Raw genomic sequence first — 26,706 nt, forward strand, 5'->3', positions numbered from 1 at the left:
TTTTTTTTTTTAAAAGGAGCTAAGAATACTTGGCAGTAAGCCAGATGAAAGAGATAAGACATCAAATTCTTTCCATTTCATGAAGCTAATTAAATAAAACTTATTATGGGTAAATGTGACATCAGGAATAAGCATATGTATACACACAAATATATACACAAACTATGTATGTACTAGGTCTAAGTGGAGAGAGATCCATCTTGGCTCTAATCATATAAAATATACACTCAAGTTTCCAGTTGAGCACAAGTTCAGCATGAGCCAATGAATGGTGTGAACTTAGAAGACTATGAACACTAGCTGAGTCCTAGACTAATTGGGGTGTTTGGACCAACCTTTGGGTAGTGTTAATGACTGTGTAGTGAGTTTACTAAAAATCAAAGGCATTATTAATAGCATTCTTAAAACAAACTCTAGCTGTCTCAATTTAAAGAGGAAGTAACTGACGCTCAGAGAGGCTGAGAGTCCTGTCTCAGGTCAGACAAGTAATAAGAGGGGAGTAGAGATTCAAATCTGGCCATATATGGCCCAGTGTCTTAACCACTCCACTCTGCTGCATTACCTCCTTGTCTACATAGATCCTACCTGAAGATGTGGCCAATCCAACTCAATGGGATCATTTTTGAGGGATGGGAAATAAAACAACAGTCACACAAAATGTCATTAATCACCACTAGAATGCAATAATGTCCCTCTGTGAGCCAGTATGACCACAAACTCATGGCCCCAGTGTGGGCCTTTCTCGGTGGACCTCCCCAAGAAACTGCTCTCTACTTAAGAGGGAGCCACACATGGGTACAAAGTCAAGTCTCTCCCAATGCTAGTCCTACAATATTTCCAGGCAAGGCACAGAGATTCACAGTCTAGATGTGTCATGGACAGAGGCATCTGTATTTCAGGGTTGTTTTGAGGATCAGAATGAATACATGCAAAGCCTACCATCACGCCCACCACTTAGTAGGGGCTCAGTGAATGGTGGTGATGATGGCGAAATTGTTGCTGTCTCTGTTGTTGCTGGGAGGCATGCTTCTTGGAAGCTCTTTCACGTGGTTGTGGGTCCCAAAGGTACTCATAAGCAGCCTGCCTTCCTCTTACTTCTTGGAGGAAGAGGTATATTTTTCTTTACACCAACTCAACTGCCACTTATTAAACCAAGACCTTAATGGGCTGTGTATATCCAGAGGGACACTTTTTTTTTTTTTTGGTAATTAATCTGCCCAGAGGGGACACCTTTTTCTAATGTTTATAAAGTGCCTCATTGCTTAGCTGTGTGCCAGGGTCTTCCCATCAGATAATTTGATACCAGAACAAAGACCAGTCTCACCTGTCCTACCTTTGACTTTTCTAAGACCTCTTCTACTGACCCCCAAACAAAAGTTTCTGGTTATAATTTTCAAGCAATACCATAAATGTGAGAGTCATCATCAGGTGGAGGAAACAAGAGGCTACCAGCTAGAGCTTAGAAAGCATCGCCAGCTTCTGGATCCAATAACTTCTGTTGTATTTTTTCATTTGTGGTCTGTGATCGCATATGAGAGGATGTGTCACCTCCAGTGGGCACATTAAAGGACTTGAATGAAATACAGCCATGGGAAGACTGACAGTCCCCTTGACTCACAGTAAAGCTCAACAAAGAGCTCGACAGTCCATCAAAGAGAGAATCCAGGGAGGAGGAGAGACTGCAGCCCACGTCTGTAATGTACACCCACAGACCGAGAGACAGGCTTTGGGGCTCAGCAAGGAGAGGAAGGGGTGGACCAGGCTTCTTAGGGACACATGGCAGGGCGAGTTAGATGCGTGCTCTAAGCTTTTGTCTTGACATTGGTCAACATTTGCTATAGTCCTTGACATTACTTTGTAACATCAACCCTTCCCTCTTGCTTGTGTTTAATTCAGTTCCTGTTATGGTGATTTAGTGTTGCAGAAAAAAATACCCTCCCCCCATGGTTAATGATTTAAAGCAACCATTTTATTTTGCTTAAGATTTTGTGGGTCAAGATTCAAGAAGAGCTCAGTTGGTTGGTTCATCTCAGATCCATGTGGGGTCAGCTGGGGGTGAAGAATCTCTTCCGTGATGGCTCCTCTAGTCACATGGCTGGCACCCTGCTGTTCTATGGCCTCTCTCTCCACATAACTTATCATTCAAGGCCTCTCCGTATGGTCTGAGCTTCTCCAAGGACAGCCTCCAGATAGACTACTTATGTGGTGCGGTGTTCCACCAGAGCCAGTGTTGCAAGAGAAAGTAATTGAAATCTGCTCAGTTCTTTAGGCCTGGACTTGGCAACAGGAAAGGGCCACCTTCACCATATTCTGTCAGTCAAGGCAGTCATACAACTCACCTACATTCCAAGGGAGGGGACATGGACCCTCAAAGAATTTGCGGCGCTTTACAATCCACCAGAGACTCCCAAGTCCCTCTCTTCTACCTCCTAAATCTCTCCAAAATACACCTCCTGCTCACTATCTCCACCCTGACCACCTCAGACCAGGTCCTTGTTGACAGTGTAGTCCCCCATCCAGTGTCCATCTCCTCCTCTCTTCCACACATTCTCCACTCTGAAGCCACCATCATTTCTTTCCACTGCAAATACGTCCATATCACGATTCCACTTGAAACTCACCGAGAGCTCTCATCTACACTTCTTCGCCTAGTAGTTCTCCATTTCTCTCTAAGCCCTGCACCTGTTCCCTTGCTCTGGGTAAGAGCATTCTTATTTTCCTTTGGGTTACCACCCTTTTTTCCTCTCTTAGTCCTTGTAGTTCAGGGAGGGCTGATATCCCCTGTCCCCCATGCCTGACTCTAGCAGTGAACATAGGACTCAGATCTGGCCACTCAGACTCCTCCACACCTGTGCACACATTGATCATTTCAGAGATGGGCACACAACTTCAACTGGGCCAACAGAGTCATACCTAGGACTCTGAATGGAATTATATGTAAATAATGTTTTCATAAGTATGAGGGGTGTTTTGGAGTTGCTAAAGTAGTAGGGAAAATGCCAGGTGACCACTGTAGTTTGCTACCACCTTGGGAAAGCCAACACTGAGGAAAGTGGAGGCAAGGAATAGTCCCTGATGACATAAATAGACCACCTAGATATAGCCATTCCTGAAGTCCCTCTTGGCCTTTTAAATGAATGAACCAATACAATTCTTTTTTTTTGCTTAAACTTGGGTTGGGTTTCTGTCACTAGGAGCCAAAAAAAGTCCTAACATGCCCACTTCTCATGATGCCTGACTCTCTTTGTCACCTGGATCATGTTGGCCTCTCCATATCTTTTCCAGCTCCTGGTATCCCCATAGCTTATGCCCAAGTCATACTCTCTTTATCTGTGTTCCCAAATCATGCTTTACTCTTTCAGGTCTTTGCCTAGATATTCTTTGTGCCTGGAACAAGCTTGCTGGTGTCAGCCACAGAAAATTCCTGCTCATTTCCCAAGACTCAGCTGACTCATCACCTTCTACCTGGGAGATTTTGGGGTCTTTTCTCTGCCCCATGCCCTCATCCCCTCAGCTTGCTTTGCTCTCAGTATTCTCCTGGGGTATTTTATTAATCTCTCTTTCAGCATTTAGCATATTTTGTTAAGTATTGTATACGCGAAGCTGTTTCCTTCATTTTACCCTAAGCTCTGTTAAGGGTCTGACCCTGTTGTACTCGTCTTCGAGTACCCCGGGGCCCCAGCCCAGTTCCTCACACACAATAGATATTCACCAGACATCCGCAGAACGACTACAATTTTTAATCCACAAATATTTGGTTCCAAAGCTGCTATTGTCTGTGTCACTGCACACTTCAGACCCTCCTTGCAAAGAATTACGCAGACAACCACAGACCACGTGCTCAGTCCCTTATCTGCAGTAACCCAAGGGGGTCTCAGCACTTCTTTAAAAATTAATTTGTTCCTTAATTAAGAAACATGCTTATTTCTAATTAACCAACCTTCTATGTGATGTAAACAGATTGTAAGTAACTTAACAGCTTCGTCTAGCTCGTTGCATGTCTGAGAGCAGTATGGTAAAACCATTTTTAGCACATCAGCTGGGAAGCTGGGGAATATGTGGAATGCTCTGACTTGCACAGATAGAATTAAGGGAACTTAGAGAGAGGGAATTTGTCGGCTCTTAATCCCTACCTAGCAAATTAAATTGCTGTTACATGATATCATTACCTCATTTTCAGAATTTTTTGAGATGCGAAATTCCCACGGTTATTAAAGAGGTGACTCAAATTCTTTGCAGCTCAAATCCATATATATTATAGCTATGGATATATAGACTGCCCACATGGTGATGTGACAGAAAGTAGATATTCTGAATAGGATCCAGCTGGTTTGCAGCAGAGTCTCATGGAGGGGTATATTTACAGTACGATAAGTCGGAGTTTGAGAGGAGGCAGGAGGCAAGATATTATGCATTTTTAATGAGAGACCTGTCATTCTTTTGACACCATCAGCATGTGGGAAAGCATCCGGAGACAGACTAATGGTTCTTTAGTAACAAATGCTAATGGAGGAACGCACAGCCCAAGGTGTATTCATTAAACTTCTTCTACCTTGAAACAATTCATTGACCTGGATCCACTCATATCTTGAAGGGGGTATGGGTTCCAACTCAGATGCTCTTCACACCTTGACAATGCAAAATGCACAACCCAGGAAACTCTAGTTGGGTTTGAGAGTTGAGAAAACTGTTTTCTACACAGATGTTACAGTATTTAGTCAAATATTAGTGAATGTAGTAGCACATATACTGATAGTTAATTTTTTTCAGAAGAGAAAACATGGTTTCTTTAAAGGCCTGAATAAAAAAATACTAACAGTCTTCACTTTGCCAAAAGCAGGTATCTCTGAGTTTAGAAACCAATGGGAATGCTAGGAATCTTCTTAAAGGTTACATAGTTATTCATTTGTAGTGGTTAAATGGATGCAAAGAAATTCTCTACCTTGAGAAATATGTCATTATAGTTAGATACATCTGAAACCCAGTGTTGATTCTGCCAAAATCCCAGAATTTTCAGGCCAAGGGGTTGGACTAAGGTTTTGCTTTTGTTTTTCCCATTCAGAGCACAGGAGTCTGTCTTTGATTTGGGGAACAGCAGCGAGAACATGAGAGAAGGTTCCCAATGTATATGGACTATCTTCAGCTTGAGCCTTTAGCACGGCCTTCCCCACTCCCCGTCACTGGAGCCTGGCCTGAATGGATGGCACAAGCCCTCTAACTTCCCAGTGAGTTCAGAGATCAGAAGGTGGGGCAAGTGGGTGAGGTCAGGGTGCTTATTCCCCTGCATCGTTCCCTTCCGGGTTGCCCTGGGCTGGTCGTATCTCACCCTGAAGATCTCTGTTCCCCCCAGAGTATCCCTCTCTACACGACTCCCCTTCCAGGTCAGAATGTTCCCTCATTCCCTAGGGCTGGGGATGATAACAGCTCTGTTCTCACTGGCTTGGGTTACACCCCCATCCCTTGCAATTCACCTTTAAAATAGGTCCCCCTACAACTGTCCTAATGTGAGCGTACCGTCTGTTTCTTATTGAGATGCTATTACACACAGCCAACACTTTCAGTATCGTTTTTCAGATATTTGTTCAATATCACAGAAATCTCCAAATACTCCCAAACTCCAATCCTGGAAAAGTTGTCAAAACCCACATTAAAACTGGTGATGTAACTGATCGGTTCTATTATGACAACAAACAATTTAGGAAAAACGATTTTAGTGCTTTATGTCTATAACATTTCTGTCGGTCTTTTATAAAGGTTCCATTTGACTTCACAAAATGTCCGTTGCTCGGCTTCCCTGGACCCATATTAATAGAAAACGAGGACTCCCTCTATGTGTTTTGCTAACTGAGAACAGTGTAATGCCATTACTTGTCTCCTTGACTAGTCTGCATGATTCTCCCCAGAAAGCAGAGGTGAGTTAGGTCTTCCTGGATCTTCTATGTCTGGAGTCGACCTGACACATGACTGATTTTGCATAAATATTTCTTGTAGTGAATTTGGGGGAAGAATGGCATGGGGAGAAAAAGGTTCTCATGCCACGTAACATGGCCCGTGGATTAGAGCCTTCATGATCTGAGCTAGAACACAGTCCGTCTTTGGACTCTGGTACCAGAGCTGACTCAGAACCAGCCTGCCTGAACCTCTGCTCCTCCTTTTACCAGTCAAGTGATCTTGGGTCCAATGCCTTAGCTTCCCAAGACTCAGTGTTCTCATCTATGAAGTGGGGATGCAGTGGAACCTCCCTTATGAGGCTGTTGCAAAGGGTGAATGTGAAAACCTTAGTGCACTGTTGGTCCCTGGTGGGTGCTCAATGCATGCCGCTATTTGCTGAAGCTTCAGCCCAGTAAACATTTGAACATCCACTGAGGTGAACCCAAATAGTCTGGGTCCTGGGCCATCCTATCTCCCCATGGTCATTGCTGTGCATTCACAGCAGGGTCTCAAGCAGCACCTGGGAGAGGATTAGATTAGCTCTCATTGAACACATTAGCTCTTTTCCTCATAGCCTTCCTGCAGTGTGGGTCTCCTTGGGCACTCCAAGGACAGTGCATCCTGAGATTGCCAAGTTTCCCCCATTTCAGTCATTCAGGGACTACTTTTATCATATGTGAGTACGACCAGTACCCCGATTTATTTATTTTTCAATATACTTTAAATTGACCTTTAAAACTTAACCTTGTTCTAAGCAACTTTATGAATAAAATCATGGGAATGATGTACTAGGTATTCTTCAGCTAAGCATCAAAATAAAAAGGTATTAAAATAATAAAAGTTCATCATTCTTCCACCTAAAATTATCTTTTATACTGGTAGAGGTAGACAATGCTTACGTTAGGAAACAACATGTTTTTAAAAAGTACTTCTGCGACAGGGAGGAGAGAAAGGTATATTTGAGCTTGTAAGGAAAGTACAGTGTGAAGGTGGGTTCTCTCTGTTAGGACTGGGAGACCTGGACATGTCTGTCCAGTAAAAGGAGAGGGATGATGGGGAAAGTGGGTGAAGACCAAGAAGAAGGGGTTCATGAAAGAGCAGGGCCATGGAGAGTCCCCAGAATCTGGAATTAAAAATACAGGAATTAAGACAGGAAGAGGTGACCTCTCTCCCCAGATATTAGAGAGGCCAGAGATGTTGGAGTTCACAGGTAGGTTCAATGGTGTTCTCAACACAGAGGGCAGGATCAGCAGCAGAATGGGGGCAGAGAGACAAGCCAACCGCGGGCTGTGTGCTAGAGATCATTGCACTCAGACTTTTTTTTCACATGAGCTGTCACACATGGGTCTATAGGTCTGGCCCAAGTGCTGTATTTTAGCATCAAGAATGATGGAAGAAGGCATTCTTGCTGGGGAGATACACTGCCTTTAGGAAATGAGTCAATTTTCAAATGTTTAAGGAAAAAAACAACCGCTAGAATGAATGGTGAAAAATCCAATGATGACTTAGAGACAGAAGATGGTTTGGGAGTGAAAGACATATCCTAAGTTGTGACTTTTAACAAGCAGTCGTATTATTTCCCCAGTTAGTTAGCATGTAGGAAAGGTAAACCTAAAGAGAATGGGGATTCGGGGCGATACTGCATTAATATATAATGCGTCAGTTTAATATCTATCTTATCTACATACAAATACTTGTAGAATTATGAAAGCAGAGGAAACAGAATGTGAGCACTGGACTCGGGCAGATACATCATTAGAAATGAGCTAGGACATTAGTCACGGATCCTATAAAATAAGTTCAATGGCATCTATGCTAAAGGAGGACTTTCAGCAAGTCTGCAGGGTACGTGATCAACATTCTTATATATGGAATCTAAAAACGCTGAACTCCTAAAGACAGAGAGTAGAATGGTGGTTACCAGGGGCTGGGGTGGGGGGTTGGGGGAGGTTTTGGTCAAAGGGTGCAAACTTGCAGTTAGAAGGTAAGTTCTAGGGACCTAATGCACAGCATAGTGATTGTAGTCAACAGCACCATCTTACATACTTCAAAGTTGCTGAGAGACTAGATCTTAATTGTTCTCACCACAAAAAAGAAAGGATAGTGATGTGACGAGATAGAGGTATTGGTTAATGCTACAGTGTTGATCATATTGCATCGAATCAGCACAGTGCACATCTTAAACCTACACAGTGTTGTACATTAAACTCACACAATTTACTAACTAGTAATACCCCCCAATGTCCACCAACTTATGAATAGACAAATAAGATATAATAATAATGTAAAAATGTCAATAAAATAATAACCCATATAATGGCATATTTGGGAACGAAAAGGAACAGAGCATGTATACCTACAACATAGCATCATCTTGAAAGCATTATGCTAAGGGAAAGATGCCATAAAAAGCCACATGGTATATGATTCCATTTATAGGAGATGTCCAAAATAGGCAGATCCACAGGACAGAAAGGAGATCGGTGGTTGTCGAGGGCTGGGAGGATTTGGAGAAAAATGAGAAACAATGGCTCATGAATACAGGGTTTCTTCTGGGGATGAAGAAAATATTCTAAGATTGACATTGGTCACGGCTGCACAACTATGGGTCTACCACAAAACACGGAACTGCACACTCTAAACGGGTGAGTTGTAATTATATTGTTAACTATATTGTGGTAGAGCTGTCATATATTAAAAAAACAAAAGAAAAGCAAATGACTAAGGACTAAGCATGCTGGTGGCCCAACGTGTGCTAAGTGTTGACATAAAATGTGCTGGGTGAAGGGGCACGTGTCTGTCTTCTTGATCACGTCTGTGTACGGGGCACGCCCAACAGAGTCACGCTGTCGCCGTGTCCGATCCACGATTCAGACATCCTTGGGATTCTGGAAGGGGAGACAGTCCGGGAGAGGTTGTGTTCCTAAACAAGGATGCTAAGGGGCCGATCAGCAGGGGATCCTTCCAACACACCCATTCCACATGTGTCTCGCAGGAGAGCGTCCAGGGAGACATTGAAAAGCTGCACAAAGCTGAGGCCAGGGACTGCCGCGACGTCGGTCATGGAAGGTTTCGCTGAACGGCATTAACATAGCAGCTGATCCCGATTGCGGGGATGAGGCTGTTTTCTGTGTTCGTGTCCTCATCAAATTGCAGCAGCTTGAGAAAGACACCTGCTCTGGGAAAGCGAGGTGACTGGCGGCAAAGTTACTTCTGAAAGCTGAGCGGGCCTGGGGACTTGTCCGTAAAGCCTCTCAATGCCATCGGCGTGGCCTCTGCGAAGGACGGTTCGCTGTGATTAGTGGCATCATGTGACTATCCAAAGAATTAATAATTACAGAAGCTTCATTCGCATGTGTGGCTAAACACGTCCTCAAAGTTGTTTGTGATGCGGTTTTCACTGAAGAACGATGTTGATGCCGGGAATACTTGAAAACGTTAAGTTAGTAATTCATTTGAAATTGAACTTTGGACAGTTGTTAAGACAGTTTGTGAATTTGTGTGTTTCTCTTGAGTTCGGTCCTCGGTTTGGCTATTTCGGTTTTCATTCTTGGGAAAAGCCACTTCGCTCATCGGCGGCAGACATGGAAGGGACTGGGATGTGGATACCGTGTGCCTTTTCTACTTCTGCTGTCACCAAGTAGTGGCTTCACAGTGTCTGTGGGTCAGAGGTGCGGGCACGGCGGGGCTCATGTGGGTCTCAAGCCGCCGAAATCAAGGTGTGCACAGGGCTACATTCCCTACCATAGGCTCTGGGGAAAATCCTTTCCAAGCTTCTTCAGGGTGTCGGCAGAAGGAATTTCCTTCTCACGCTTTCCATGCGGCCCAACCCCATCCTCAAGCCAACAACAGCTTGAGTCCTTCTCGGGCTTTGGAACTGTCTGCACCAGGCTCTGCCTGTTCTCTCAAACTTCCCTCTTCTGCCGCATCTTCTTACTCTCCTGCCTAGTTCTTCTGCTTTTATGGGCTCAGGGGGTTAACTGGATCCACCTGGAGAATCTAGGAGACTCTCCCTCTTTGAATGTCAGCTGATTAATAACTTTATTTACATTGACAAAATCTCTTGCTGTGTTAAGGCAACATAAGCGCAGGGGTAAGACCAGGGGGTGGAGGTCATGGGGTCAAGGTCAACATTCTGCCTCCAACATGGTGATGGTTAATTTTACGTGTCAACCTGACTGGGCCACAAGGTGCCCAAACGTTTGGTCAAACATTGTTCTGGGTGTGTCTGTGAGGGGGTTTCTGGATGAGATTACTGTTTGAATCAATAGACGGAGTAGAACAGATTGCCCTCCCCAAAGTGGTGGGGCCTAGCCAATCGACTGAACACCTGATTAGAACAGGAAAGCAGAGAAAAAAGGCACTCCTCCTCCTCCAGCCTGACTGCTTTGAGCTGGGACGGTGGTCTTTTCCCACCTTTACATTCACACTGAAACATTGCCCTCCTTGGATCTCGAGCCTCCTGGCTTCTGGACTAGAACTATACCATCAGCGCTCCTGGGTCTCCAGCTTGCTGACTGCAGAGCTTGGGAATTCTCGGCCCCTGTAACTGTGTGAGCCAAGTTCTTATTAGCTATAGATACAGATATTTACTACTGATTCTGTTCCTCTGGAGAAACCTAATACAAACATCCATTAAAGAAAGTCCAGAATTATCACCCGGCTTTCACTGGCCCCTAGGCTAATCAAGCTAACTGCAGTTCTGGCTCCATTTTTCCCATGACCCAATCAATGGTAAAAGCCACCATGAGTTTAAACTCACGGTCTCCATCTTGCATGGCAATTTTCACTTAGATGCTCTATTTTATACTGACGTCCTCACATGGGGTAGGGAAGATACGGAAGGAAGTTGTGAGATCCCAGTAAGGTGCCTGCCCACTAAGTTCCAGGTCTTTCTCTGTAAATGAGAATAGCTTTATCTACTTTTGGGGGGATAATGCAAGGCTGAAATGAGGGGATGTGTCTGAAATCTGTAGCTTCATGTCCTGCATATGATAGTGATGGCAAAACTGGGCACCAGACCACAGGAGAGCAAGGCAGGCAAGACCTAGAGAGTGAAAACACAGCTAGCCAGTTCCAGTGAGAGTCACATGTAGGAAATGTGTCATTTTTCATTTGGGCTTATTATGTCCACCTTCAGGCTCCTGGGTGCTCAATTTCCTACCAAGGACCTGGACAAGGGATTGGTCTTCATGAGAACAGGGAAAACTCCAAAACAAATCAAACTCCCAACACTCTCGGGTTAATATTTATGTGACATTTTAGTTCCTTCAGCAAGGTTTTTATTCTTTGAATTTTGAGGGGCTTTGTGAAGGAGGCTAGCCGAATCTGGATGGATGAAGGTGGAAGGAGGGAGTCACGATGGGGTCCCTATGCCCAAATGACTCACAAGTGCCCTTTCATCCCCTGGGCGCTGGTCTTGATGTTTCCAAGGTCAAAACTCTACCTGACATTCTACAACCTTCTCTGATGTTCATGGTCTTGCTCTCCTTCTTGAATCCAACCTGGGGCTCTAACCACTCTTCTGGGAGGGGGCAGCATGCCTGCTCAGGTATCTCATGATCCAACAGTTCACTGGCTAAGAACTACCTTTCCGAAGTACCTACCATACCCTGCATGCCAGGCTCACAGAACCACCTGCCTGGGACAGATTCTCCAGTGCTGCATCATCTTGGAGGTGGACAAGACCATCAGCATCTTAAAGTCTCTGAGAACTTGAGCAGTAAAGAAACCAGTTTGATTGATTCCTTCTTTTATTTAGCCAAGAAATCCTTTCAGTGATGCCCCCCAACTAATTCTCAACCTCATAGTAAAATCATAGAAAATGCTGGTTACTCCTGCATTTTAACTTTGTAAAAGTTGGGTGAATCTCTCAAACTTTGGGTATTATATGGGGGCCAGTCACAGTTAATCCAGATCTTTTCTCAATTCCCTCCTCCCCAGCCCATCATGCACATGCACACGTCCATGTGAACACACATGTATATATGTGCACACACACATATGTAAATACCGGGTCACACATGGTTTCTCTTGCAGCTAGGGGTAATCATACGATACAGTTCTGCTCTGGGGGTTGTTAATAAAAGACTGCTGAAGGCCTGTGGTAAAGACCTTGCATCCTTCATGAAAAGCACAGACATATCTCCTGCTCCCTCTCTCTTCTTCCTTTAGATATAGCGGTGAGTTTAGAGCTGTGACAAGTCCTACAGCCACAAGAGAAAGGCCAAAGACTCACAGAGATGCCGACTGTCAGATCAGTGAAGTGAAGGAAGCAGCCCACCCACCTCTCAGCTTCTGGAAATATGGCAAAAATCAACCTGAGATGTTTAAGCCACATTAATTGCTATTTTGTTTCCTGCAGCAGAAAGCATTCCTCAATGATACATTAAGAGATGAATTTAATCTCGAGACCCCTGTTACAGTTTTTCCAATTCAGAAATTTTTCTTCCAGGTGGTGTTTGCCCTTCTGTAATATAACTTGACCTTACCCTTTAAGGTGTAATTAGGACCAGGCACATCTGGACTGTCTCATGCTGTAAGGAATCATCCCCATGGACAGGCATGACCTAGAGGAGCTTCCCAGACTGCAAACTCTCAGCTGAAGCCACACGGCTGTTTTTACTGCTTGCCCGTTGTATCTCCCACAAGCAATAAAATAAACATTTCCTATTTAGATGCAAAGCCTTGGCTGGGAAACAGCACTGAATGCTTACATCAGAGACCACTGAATAAGGGTAAAGAAGTCTTTCTGTGGAGGATAAGCAGGAATACTAAGAAGTAATTAACCCATACCAAGACAGAGGAAATGCAGTCTCCTTGGAGGAAGATGGCATTTGAGGTCAGACAGACCCAGACTCAAAGTATCTCCTCTGAGAATCTGTGTCAACCTCTCTGAGCCCATGCTTCCTCATCCGAAATATGGATATGATGATCGTCAGTATCACCGGGAGGATGAAAGAGGAAGGCAGATCTGGAAGCATCCATTCTGATGTCCATCACCTATGAGGCAAGCTGTGATGGCTTGTTCAAGGAGCAGAGATGTCTGTTTGATGTGGCACCTCACGGCCAAGGGCAAGGGTAAAGGAGAGAGGACGAATGAATGTCTTTCACTTACAAACCTTGGTGAAATAAGTCAGACCATAGGATGGTTGTTTTCAACAGCTGTCTTTCACTGAAGCTCATACACCCAATAATGACACCTGCCATAATAGAAGTAGACTCGGACTGACAAAAGTAAAGGTCTCAGATTACTTTACGAACATACGGGTACTGGTGGAAATCTATGAACGAGTATCTAACTTGAACCAACCGTGGACAGGAGAAACTTGACATATTAGTGCAAATTGGATTTTTTCCCCAAAAAACCATTTTGGGATATATGGTGAACAAACTCCTTAGAAAACACTTCTGAGTAGTTCTTTCACTTAATCAGCTGGAATCTTTATTGCTGGGGATCCCTGAGGGTGACAAACATAAAAGCAGGTGACAAACATAAAAGCAGATGACAAGGAGATGCGCTATAAACCCACGCAAAACAGGGAGGGACCATTTCTTGAGGGGTTGCCATATGTCGGGCCTTGCTGCCAAGAACTTACATATATTATCTAATTTAATTCTTATTAAAAAACTTCAGGATGAGTAGAGCTCAGGTATGCTTTATGGAAGGGACACATTCTCGGATACCGCAAACAATCGAAAACGTGCAAAATTCAAGAGTAATCTTGATACAGAATGGTATATATTCATCTTTGCAAGCTAAAGCAGCACCAGCTGTGGCAAAAGCAGATTTATTTAAAAACTGAACTCTGTATTTGGCGATAAAAAGGAATGAAGTACTGATACGTGCTCCATACAACACAGATGCACCTTGTCAACACGATGCTGTGCGAAAGAAACCAGTCACAACGTACCACGGATTGTGTGAACCCACTTCCAGGAAATGTCCAGAACAGGCAAATCTACAGAGGCAAAAGAAGTAGATCTGTGGTCTCCTAGGGCTGGGGAGTTGGGGGAGTTGGGGGAGGAAATGGGAAATGACTTCTAATAAATACAGGGCTTCCCCTGGGGATGATGGAAATGGTCCTAAATTTCATTACACAAATGAGATTTTAAAAATATTTCCACACTGCATCATTTCAAATTTGCCTAATTCAAACTCATGCAAAAGGCTGCCATTGTGGATGCTCACCAATGCAAAATAGGGAACTAGACACTCAAATTCACACAGCTGATAAGACAAAGAGCCAGGATTGGAATTCGGCTTCGCTGGCCGGCAGAGTTCTTCCTTCCCCTGTAAGGTCCTATGTAATGGCATCATGCCCTGCCATTGGGGAAAAAAGTGGTTGATAGTGACTAATATTTATGGCACATGTAGTATTTATTAGGATGGTGCTCAAGGCTTGATATCTATTTTCTCATTGCAAAGCTACCCTTTGGGGGCACTACCATTATCCCCATTTTGCAGAGGAGTTACCCAAAGCTCAGAGAAGTAAAACAACATGTTCAAGGGCTCTCAATTAGCAGTGGAAATGTAACAGAAAACCAGATCTTTTGGACATAGGAGTGAGTGGTCCCAGCCCGTGTGCTGCACTCTTGTTAGAACATATTGATCTCCCGGATGAACTGACAGGCACATCCTCATGATGCATTTCCAGTTGACTCACTGGCAAGCAAAAATATTAATATTCTCTGAAAACCTCCTAGAGCCCTCTTTACATTCCTTGTATCCTTCCCCTCCTTCCCTAGTCCTTGGGATGTGGACGTGAGGCCAGCACATTGATGTAAATGGCAGTCACCCGATGGCGTGCATTGTTGGAGTATTTTCAGACAATCAGGGCTGACTATGGTCTGAAATTACTGTGATAAGAGAAAACCAAAACCACTATGCTGAGGAAGTTTCCATGATGGGGCACTGAGTAGGTTTTTAATCTAATAAGGGGTACCTAATGACAAAGGCCTCAGAATGCTTTCTAGAAAGACCTTTAAGATAATAGAGGAGACAAAGACTATTTTTGTTCCAGTAAAGACTCAATTTTCTAATAACCATACAAAAACTGGTGGCATGAAATACACAGAGAGGAGTAAGTGGGTTCGAATGTCTTGGGCAGCATAGCATAGCAGTTAAAAAGCATGACTTGGAGTCAAATTGTCTGGGGGCTGTAATTCTTACTGGTTGAGTGGCACTGGATATGTCAGTGGTTATTAGATTTGGTGACGAATACAGAGAAGCCCACGTATAACAGTGAGCTAAATGGGACAGAAGTTCATTACAGTCTCATGTGAAATAATTCTGGAGAGGGCTACTATAACATTCCACGGACAACAGAATCCAGTCTCTGTCTTTCATCATGGTTTCCATCCTCAAAGCCACCTTACAAAGCACAGGGGCTGCCTGAGGTCTAGCCCCCACCGCTTCATTCCAGCCAAGACAAAAGGGCACTCTTCCCAGCCCCCGTGGCTCCCACCTCCTTCCGAGAGGTCATAAAACACTGTGCTTAGAGCTCACGGGCTGGTACTTCATCACACGGCCACACCTAGCTGCGAGGGAGCCTGGCCAGCGTAGTTTTCCTATCGACACACTGCTGTTGTCATATATTGGGGACTCTTACTCATGGAGAGCAGGATGGATACTGAGGGAGAGGTCTCTGTTGTCCTAGAAAAATTGTCTCCTAACCTCTCTAGGCTTTGGCATCCTCATTGGCAACATGAGATGATCACGTATCTGCTTTGTAAGATCATACAAAGCAAGTCAGTGGGAAAATGCACAGGGAGCCCTTGGCATAGCGCCAGGCCCAGGGTTCCCCACCCCCCCAAGCCACGCTCACTGTTAACTGCAGCTACATGCTACGGGACCTTCCTGAGAGGAGCACGCTCTGGCCATCGCCCATCCTGGGGCTCACCACGAAGAGGCACTAACCAATGCCTACAATCCTCCAGACCCCAGATGTGAACTTTGTAACCAAACTCATCATTTTCTCCTTCTAGGGCAGGTTTTCTTAATCCTGGCACTATTGCCATCTTGAGCCAAATCATCCTTCATTGTGGGGGGCTGTCCTGTGTGTTATGTTTTGCAGCATCTCTGGCCTCTACCCACTAGATGCCAGGTGCACCCTCCCCTCCCCCACTGTGGCGACCAAAAGTGTCCAGGGGGTGGGGGAGGGCCAACCATCCGCAGGTGAACCACTCTGTGGTGTCTGAATCCACATGACGTGTTTCTTTGACAGAAATGGCAGAGGTCTCTTGGGTTGTCTGTTTTAAGTGCATGGGTCAACATTTCAAGTTAAAACTTTTAAACACACTTTCCTAAACCAGTGGAAATCTAAGCAGCCATTCTTGGGTGATGTGTCACACACAGAAAGGACCTGGCTAACTTAATTTCCTATATGTAAGTTGCCGTTCAAGCTCTTGCCTCTAACCCTGGCTTAGGACTTTGGTGCGAGCCAGCGAGCACAGAACCTCCTCAGCAAAGAGGGAGGGGATCAGGTTGCAAGAGCAAGAAGCGAAGCAGAGGGATGGATGGCCAGCAGCTCAGTGAGTCTGGTTTTGATGGCCCAGGGAACAGGCCCTCCGTTATTCTGAAATGAGGCCTTTCTTAAAGACGAAGAGGCCGACTACAGAAACCCGAGCCCCGCCCTGTCCTCCCCACCAGGAGGGTCTCCGGGTTAGCAGCCCCTTCTAACCACAAACATAGCAGATAAAAACTTTGGCACCCTGAACACACTTAGAAAACGAGAGCGAGAAGAAAACAGTGAAAATCCCCCAAACCAAACTTTTGAAAAATCTTTGAAATGAGCCAGTCTTCTGAATAATAAAATAGCTTTGGGTACTATGCTTGGCCTGACAAAAAATGCAGTCATAATTACAGCAAGAAAGCTGTAAGTCTATTAAAATTTTTTCTTTGATATTGGAAAACTCAATTCATGACCTATATTTTATAAAACATATACTTGAAAGGGATTTTATATGCCCTCTTCCCAGTGAGCTTAGAATATTGAATCTCTTCCATTTACTTATGAAGGGAGGTCGTTCTGTACATAAATCACTCAGGACTTCTTTTAGTATATCGTACATATATTAAGAGGAAGGGATTCAAAAGTATTTGTATAGATAGATGGAGACAGCACTCTGCACTCTGCCCTTCGAAGGGATGGTATTCTTAGCGCAATGGGGCTGCAGTAAAGAAGCTGGTTTTTCAAGCTCTCTGCTGATTATAAATCTTTTCTAACTGACATTTGTAGACTGTCTTGATTGATGGTCTAACATGCCTTATGAATCTTCGAGAAGAGTCCTCCTTGAGCCTCTCCCAAACTACCGCTAGGGGGAAGATCTGGCTCTGTTTGAGAAGGCCACCACCAGTCACAAGGGCTGCACTGAGTTACCTGACCAGCTAAGCTATAATAAAACACCTTTCCCTCTTCCCTCACTCTCCTTCATCTACACACACACCCTGCACGCACGTGAACATACACACATACAAATATATATACACACACTCACATATGCATATAACAAAACGTTCTCCAGACTCAGGGCGGCAAATCTGAACTGATCTTAACATTTTCCCAGATGAAGTGGTTAAAGGACAGTGGGTGTGATAGATGGAAAGGAAACGAAAGGACACAGGAGTTAGTCTGAATGTGAATCCCTGCTTCATCACCCATTGGCTGTAGGTGACTTTGGGGAAGTCACCTAACCTCCCTGAGCTTCTGTTTCGTCAGTCGTAGAAAGAATTGTAAGGATTTCATTGAAAGACAGATATAGAACCTAGATCAATACCCAGTACTAGAAAAATTATACTGGTTACTACCACTTGTTTCTTTACTCGGGGCGGGCATCATCGTCCCCCATCGCTCCTAGTGAGAGGCTCCCAGGGGCCTGCCTTTGCCCTGTGCGGCAGGCTGAATTTATTTTCAGCTTTCCTCAAGTCTGCAGACCCTATGGAGTCAGGGTGGCCTGGGTCTGTTTTATGCAACACCCTGACCCAACCTCGTCCTTCCTGAGAAGCAGCTTTTTCTCATACCTAACAGGCACTCCAGAGATATTTGTCAAAGTCATGAATGAATTGCCAATAAAGGCAACATTTATTTAAAAATCAAGGGGCGCCTGGGTGGCTCAGCTGGTTAGGCGACTGCCTTCGGCTCAGGTCATGGTCCTGGAGTCCCGGGATCGAGTCCCACATCGGGCTCCCTGCTCAGCGGGGAGTCTGCTTCTCCCTCTGATCCTCCCCCTCTCATGCTCTCTGTCTCCCATTCTCTCTCTCAGATAAATAAATAAAATCTTAAAAAAAAAAAAATAAAATGAAAAGGGAAGCTTCGAGTGATTCATACTTTCTACCATTTGGGCCCACTTGTTCTTGCATGAAATATACCGAGGGGCTGCTGTGTGTTTGGAACTCTCTGAGATGCGGAAAATTAAGAATGAAGAGAAGATAATCTGGTTCCCTGGTCTGTGGCTTATGCCTTAGAAAGAAAACTGAAGGTAAAATCTGGTTCGTCCCTGAGGAAAATTTATAAACCTATTATGGTTTACAGTATTACCCTAGTTCCATATGGATGGCATTGGCTACAGTAATCCAGTACCAGAAGATAAGTCAACGTTCAATATTCCCCCATCCATTATGGGTTCAGTACAAAATCTTCCGTGGCATCTTCTTGCCACCTCCATTGTTCCCACCCCATCCAGGCCACCGTGCTGTTGAGCCTGGGGCGCTGAAGTAGCCCTGTTGCCCAACCCCCGTTCAACACAGAAGAGCTCACATCCTCTTTGAACAGCAAAATCAGATTTTACCACTGTCCTCCTTAAACCACCCAAGGGCTTCCTACTAACTTTAAAATATAATCAAACTTATGGAGTTCTAATCCAGGGTTCTGCAAAACATTTCTGTAAAGGGCACAGTAAAAAATATATATATTTATTTTTAAAAGATTTAAAAATATTTTAAATATACATTTCGTTTTTTAAAAATATATCTGTATTTAGGTTATGTATATATTTGGCTTTGTGGGACATATAATCTGTGTTCCAACTATTCAGGTCTAACGGCAGCTCATGAAAAGAGCCATAGTCAAGGCTTAAATGAATGGGCATGGCTGTGTTTCAATAAAACTTTATTAACTTTCTTTAAAAAAAAAAGAAAACAGGCAGTGGGACAGCTTTGGCCCATGGCCCAAGGTTGGTGACTTCTGTTCTGATCTCATGCTTCCCTATCTCCTTGAACTCATCTGCCACTCTTCTTCTTGCTGACATTCTCCCACCACGTTGGCCTCTTCTCTGTCCCTCCATCTGTCCTGCCTGCCTCAGACCTTTGCACTTTCTGATCCCTCTGCCTGGAACATGCTGGCTCGATACCTTTACAAAGGTAGGCTCTTTTATTCTCAGTAGTCTCAGCCTAAATGTAACCTCCTTAGAGAGGTCCTTCTTGACCTCTCCTTCATTATGTCACATCACCTTGTCTTACTTTATCCAAATTATTTAAATTATCTTTTGTTTCATTGTTAATTTTTGTTCTGTTTCCAGTAAAATACAAATGTCTTAAGAGTTGAGTCCTAAATAGTCTTGGCCACTGCCATATCTCTAGCACTGAGAGCATCCTCTGATTCAAAAAAGCTGCCCAATAAATATTTGTTGAATGGTTGTGCTGAACGAAATGGTCAGCAAGAATTGAAGTAAGAATTTCTCTGAAATTATAATTCTTTAATGCCCTCGTGGATGTGCTACTGGGCTTCACTCATCTGCAGCATGAAAAGTTCCTAGGCTATTCAGAGTGGATCCTTCGGTATGAGGGATGGATTTCAAGGCTTTGGTATCTACCATGCTCTGCACCGTAACAACTCAAGGACTTTCTCATTTTTATTTTGCAGTTGCTCAACTGTCATCCGATTTCCATTTTGGCTAAAAACTCCCATCAGATTTATTCTTTCAAAAGGTTATGGAATGATCACTAAGTTTCTGAAGCTACTGATGCTTCTTTTCCCTCTCTCCACATCAAAGTATGATTTCATTTTAATTAAGCTAATTTTTTACTTTATTTTTCAATATTTGATGTCATAAATCCTTCTTTCTCCCCAATGTAGAGTGGTGGAGGGATGACTCCCAGCTCAACTCTGAAGTATATTCAACAAATTAGTGGGGCATGCATGACTGCCAAGTGTTTATTTTTAGGAGGAAGTAATCTCCGTGACCATGGGAGCCATATCTCTTCAGTTCACCAGGTTATCCTCAGTGCCTAGAATGCGAAGATCTGACATGAAGGAGTAGGAGGCTGGAGGACTGGCAGTAGGGAGACAGACACACAAGGCTGGCCAGGAACAAAGATTTCCTCTTAGAGAGAAGAGTGATTCAAGAAACGATGTGTCATCTGCCTCTTGAACTGGTCTCCAACCCCAAGGACTCATACAGGAATTTAGGTGGAGAGAGGGCTAGGAATAAAAATGAAAAGAGTGGTTTTCCAAGTTGCCCACACTAAAGATGAGACACATAGTTTTAGTGGTTGGGTATCCTTTTAACAGGATAAAGGGATCCAGGCTTTCTCCCGTGTCTCACAAAGTCTTATAGTATCTCAAAGTCTCCAGTGGACCTGCATCTGTTGGTCTAAAATGTGCAGCGGTGTCCATCAGAGAGGGACTAGGGTAGAAAGGAGGGAAAATTAGTGGCTTGTTGTTGTTGTTGTGTTGTTGATTGGCTTGGTTTGGAGCCCCTGTAAGACGTCATCTGGGGTCCCCAGGCAGGGTTAGGAGCAACTTGGCAGAGATTCCGTTTCTTGAGTAGCTAGCAAGGTTCAGATAACTCAACACTTTTGATACACTTTATTTCTGGAATTCTCCCTTTGGGAAGAGGTCTCTGATGGGATTGTGTAACTTATAAATTTTGTTTTATGGTCCGCTGCCCTGGAGTGATCTGTACCATAATTCAAGTGCTGCCTAATGCAATCTGAATGGCACTATGGCACATTAATGACATCTGTTCCTTGGCACCTTCCCTCAGCTAAGACTCCAACAACGACCCCAGGAGAAGAACAGGACCCACAGTAATAGTCTTCTTCTTGATCACAAAATCCGGAGAAGGTTCCAGAGCAAGGCAGTTCATGACCTACTGATAGAGTTTGTGGAATGACCACAAAAGCTCAGAGACGTTGGGTATAATCCAGAAAAACTAATAAGCAAAAATGTCCACCAGCATGTTCAAACGTGAAGGGAAAGGTTATTGCTGTATCCTCAAGCATGAGCTCGGCCAAGATGCAGATATGATCCTTTGATCAGAAGCACCACCCCGACGTACACCAAAATGTAATAAGCACACCCTCTATCCCGTCAATCCCACATGGATGGATTTATCCTAAAGATTGTCACGCACATGGGAAGAGAGGTGTTCTCTCCCATAGAGCTGATTATAAGTATGGAGAAGTGAAAAAACTTAAAGCAATACAGGATGGCTAACTAGATGATGGCAGATCCAGACACTAGCTGTTTAAAACAATGATGTAGCTTGACATTTATTGATTTACAAAAAAGTCCATGCAACCCTGCAGAGTGAAGAAAGCAAGTTATAGAAAGGAATGTACGGCTCCGTTTCTATCAAATTGTGTAGCACGTCCCTGGGTGTGAACATGCCCGGACAGAGCCCTGGAACTCTGTGCACCAAGATGGTGACTGTGGTTTTCTCTGGATGGTGAGATTTGAGGGTGATTGGATTTTTTTTTTTTTTTTACTTAAAAAAGCTGAACAAAACCTGAATTCCTTCATTTTTAAAAGAAATACATCTCCTTAAGAAAACAAGGAAAAAATCCAAATAGTCATGTGCCCAATATTCCAGAGCCCGGAGGATTGGCTGGGATGGTCAAGAACCTACTATGTGGATGTCCAAAGTACCCACGAAAGAGAATTGGACAGTTTGGTGGACAGAGAAGCCACATTGCAGTTACCATGATAAGTGAACAGGGGGCCAGGAGTGGCTTTACGACCAGGTCATAGAAACAACTGGAGGGTTTGTCCTGAGCTAGGGCTCAGATACCAACTATCACATAGAAAACCATTGTGATGATTTTGGAAAACAGAGAGTACCAGGCAAAGCTGAGCTCTCAGGACAGCCTCTTGTCCCAAACGCCAATTGATCGGATGTTTTTCCTCATGTCTGTCATCGTAGGATTTTTTAAAAAAATGAAAGTACTATGTCTTGAATAACAGAAATTCAGATAGATCCCAGAGGAAAAACAAAAGACAAAGCCCCTACTCTTCTGACAGCACCTCTTTAGGGAGGCTGGTCTGCACCCCTCTGGGATAGGCATCCTGTGTGGTTGCATCATAGTGCTTCCCACATTTCAATTCTTACTTGTTGCCAGTCTCCCTGCTCGGCTCTGCAAACCAGGAGGGAATGAGCAGCATCGGACAGGTCCATGGCTGCCCCCTCAGAGCTCAGAAGAGTGCTGGCCCAGAGTAGGTGCTCAGTAATGGTACCGGATGGAAAAAAATAGAGGGAGCAAGAGAGGAAGTCAGAGAGGGCAAGGGCACCTGTGTTCTCAGAAGTCAGAAGAGGATTTAGCTGTTAATCTCTACTTCTCTCCACCTGCTCAAGGAGAAGTGTCATCTCTCTTAGGAGTCAGAATGTGCACCTCCAGGTCCTGACCCCTATTTAAAGAGAAAGGTCGGGGCACCTGGGTGGCTCAGTCAGTTAAGCATCCGACTCTTGGTTTCGGCTCAGGTCATGATCTCAGGGTCGTGAGATTGAGCCCAGCATCAGGCTCTGTGCTCAGTGTGGAGTCTGCTTATCTCTCCCCCTACTCTCTCTCTCTCCCTCTCTCTCTCTCTCAAATAAATAAATACAATCTTTAAAAAAATTTAAAAAAATAATGAGAAAGGTCAACATCACATTTGTCCTTCTTGGTCATGCCTTTTAGAGACTAAGATAATTCCTCCCATCACCTCCCTCCCCTGACATCTCTCAAAGCCGCTCCATCCATCCAGGTGGGGGGTGCCTTCCTCCAAGCTGCCCCTGCTCACATTCAGGCTGGTCGAAAGCACGGAGGGCAGAGCACAGCTGAGGCCAGCCCAACGGCCAGCTCCTGTATCCTGTTGGAAGGCTGCCCCTGCTGGCTCAGTCCGCAAGTGGCCAAGGGTGCCTGGGAATTAAAGTCCCTCTGGGGATAGTTGGTGGCCACTATCTGATGGGTGTGTGGGGATGCATATTCCAGCTCCCCTGGGCCGGGGTAACTCTAATGTGTGTTTGTTTATGTCATTTCCTAGGGACCCCCCCACCCCCCCACCCCCCAAGGGATCAAGCTCACAATTGCCCACCCTGGTAGCTGGCCTCCCTTACCTGGAGCACTCCTCATCCGGTATCCTGCACCTCCCAGGTAAACCACGTACCCTCAGACCTCATCTCTGGGTCTTGTGGTTGGCCCTTCTCAACGGTGCCCAGAAGACTAACTGGTGGCAAGACACCGGGGAGTTGGTCCTAGTAGGCACTGTGGGGCCCCTGCATGTGTGCCCTCCAGGAACTTCAAGGGCCCCAGACCTCTGTCCCCACTCATGAGGTCCAGGCATGCCTTGGGCATTCAGAAAACACCAGGCTCACACAGAGCTCTGGCTAGCCCCACAGAGCAGCCAGGGCTGGGGCTTGGGTCCCATAAATCAATGCCTTGTGACTCCATGAAAGGAATAGCTCATAATTTGTGAAGTTCAAAGACCATCATTTTCTGTTGATCTTCCCTCATCCAGTACTGATTCCCCAAAATAACACCCTGGAGTTTTAGTGCTGAGCGGCTGGAAATGGTCTCCTGTCTGCACATACAGATAAATATGGGTGACCTTCCTCCATGACGGTGGTGCTGATGGCATATCCAGGTCCACTGGACATGAAAATGATGCTTGGTTTGTCGGGAGATGAATGTTCCTTCGCACAAACTGCCTGACTCTTTGCCTTACCTCCCCTAAACGGTACGCTGCAGGAATAATAAGAATAGGGGGCATTAACAATGCACTAGCATCTCTTGAACCTTTGTTCTATTGTAAGTGCTGAGAGAAGCAGTGTCTCATTTAATGCTTGCATTAATGCTTGCATACAGTTCTCTAATGCACCCACCCCATTTACAGACAAGGTGAGTGAGGTTTCTAGAAGGTTCAGTAAGCTGCCCAAGGTCTCACCTGGGTAAAGAGCTGAGTGGAGCATCAAGCCAGCCCTGGACCACAGTGCGGTGCTCAGGACCAGCTTCATAATTGAGGGGGGGACCCCAGTGCAAAAGGAAAATGCAGGGACCCTTGTTCATTACTTATTAAGAATTTTAAGGTGGTGACAGCAGAGCCTAATACCAAACGTGGGGCCCTTTGGAACGTGGGGCCCTGTGAGGCCGTGCAGGTCACACCCCACGACACTGGCCCTGATGACTTGACCTCAGAAGAAAACAACGTGAGTGACAACAAGGCCCACACGTAACACTGTTCAACCTCAGAGACTGAGCAACATCACACGTTATACCAAGTGATTCGATGAGCTGGATGTTTGGTCAGAAGAGTGGTTTACTTTCCGTCAGAAGCTCCATCAGTTCCGCTGATAGAGCAAATACTTGCCCTCTGGCTGGGACTGAAAAGAGTCCATGGTGAAGAATGGGAGGGAAGGTGGTCAATGCCAACCCGTACACGGGAGCCCGCCCGTGCCTTGAGCCAGAGACGCAGACACAGATTCCGACTCAGCCACCAGCTGTGGGACTTTGGCCAAGTGTCCGGATCTCTTTGAGGTTCACTTTCCTCCTATGTATGATGGGGAGAGTGTATCCACCCCTCTGGGGAGGGAATGGTGGAGTGGAGGCAAGGACACTAGGTCATAAAGGTCTTGGCACACGGTAAGCACTCAACCCCATGCTGCCGTAGTTTGATGGCTGTTTTCACCATGAAGTTTGTGGGGCACTTGAAAGAGCGCATGAACCCTGCCTGAACACTGCCCCTCATCTATTCTTTATGTGAGCGAGGCAAAGTCACGGAACTCTTTCCAGGCTCAGCATCCCCTTCTGTAAAATGGATCCGCTATAGCGTCTCCGACACGGAAGATTCCACCAACCACAAAGGAGCAGGGCATTATTTCTACAGCTGGTCAGGGCTCCTTGTTTTAACTTGTAAGTGGTTTAGGTTGGGGAGGGGGATTGGAAAGGGATCCCAGCCCCTGTTCCAGATTCCCACCCCCCTCATCAAGGCTTCAGGGGCCATCATGCCTGAGATCCCTTAGAAGGCGCTGAGTGATCTAGGTGGTGTTTCCTCTAATAAAAGTTTTCTGCAACATTTCCACACTCTTGACCCCAGATCTGACTGACTCTCTTTCAATTCCTGCTTTAAAACCAAACCCAGAAGGGGCCGAAAAAAAAAACAATGATTCAGGCCAAATTCTGCAGAGCTGAAAGAAGCCACACAGCCATCCGCATCTTTAGGTATTTTTATAGGATAGCACCAATCATAAATAGGAGTTGGAGGTGGTTCATGTTTTGCTGGAGATCCGTCCACCCTAACCGAATTACTTTGTGCTTTAAGAAATTCAGTGTACATAAAAGATTCCATTTTTCTTTGAAAATGTGACATGTATATAAAGCAGTAAAATTTGAAATTCTTTCTGAAACTTTAAGGAAGGGCACAGTGGGAGGAAAATTGGACATCGTCTAATCATATACACACATAATATACAAAGACATGCACATGCTCACAGCCGTCTCCGACGTAAGCATTGTCATTTACATTTAGAACACTTTCCTGGCCCCGCTCAAATTCCAGTCACTCACAGACAGGGCCCCAGCACCACAGATGGAAACTGGGAATCATTTTCCTGTTCTGCTCAAACTCCAGCCTCTTTAATAGCTTTCCCCATCAGTTCTCCTGACTTGTCCCACACATCAGCTTGTTTAAGAAGGTATCTGTGAACATCGAACCCCAATTCCAGGGTCTCTCTCACCAGAAGCCCTCCTTCCATCAAAAGCAGCCTACGGGGTGGGGAGAGGTGCCACGGGAAAGGCTTGGCCGAAAGTGATCGGACCCACCTTCACCTGCTGCTCCCCATCTTTCTAGGCCGGTTGCTACTCTTCCATCTCCTGGGCTCCCCCAAATGCCCCCTAGCACCCACAGGAAATCCCCACCCCTTTTTACAGAATGCCTTCAAATGTGGGAAAGGAGAGCTCGCCTCCTGCCCCTGGGGAGCTGATGAAGTGCAGGGAGACCCAGCTCCTTGAAGCTGGAAGGAGGTGTGGGCACCTTGCATACAATTACTCATTGGGTAGTCTAGGCAGGTTACCATGACAACGCTTGCAGAGCCTTACATATCTACATGGTATTGATATATCCCATCAATTCAGCAAAGGGGGAAAATAGAACCAGTCAAAGCAGTGCTCGGGCTTCCATCTCCCGTCTGGCCAGCTGAATGACTTATTTGTTTGGGCATAACCTAGACTCAGCGACAGTGAGACTCTCCCTATGGTGCTTCCTCACCCAAATGGAGTTTAAAGCTTAAAATCAAAGTCCAGTCTCATAATAGGGATTTTTCGACTTTGCTCTTCACTTGCTCAAGCATCATACTCAGCCGTGACTTTTGCTGCCAGTCACAGAATGCTTTTATTGGTATCTCTTGCACCAAAAAAGGGAGCTCTAAATTTTACAACCTTCCCTGATAGAAAGGTTAAGTGTGGAAAAAAGATAAGAGGAGCTCTGTCGTAACATCACAGTAGGTGCATGTGTTTCCAGAGAGAAATAAAACGTCTTGCCTTTGGCCCTTTGACTGAAGACAAAAGGTTTCTCCATGCACCTT

General features: G+C 45.0%; 1 protein-coding gene across 1 annotated transcript in view; it reads right to left on the reverse strand.

Annotated features, from left to right (window-relative positions):
* CDH13 (cadherin 13) overlaps window positions 1–26,706 on the reverse strand; it is a 993,622-nt gene that overhangs the window by 348,583 nt on the left and 618,333 nt on the right. The window lies entirely within an intron of this gene.

Source organism: Phoca vitulina, unplaced genomic scaffold, assembly GCF_004348235.1.
Source record: "Phoca vitulina isolate PV1807 unplaced genomic scaffold, GSC_HSeal_1.0 scaffold56, whole genome shotgun sequence".
Taxonomy (NCBI): Eukaryota; Metazoa; Chordata; class Mammalia; order Carnivora; family Phocidae; genus Phoca; species Phoca vitulina.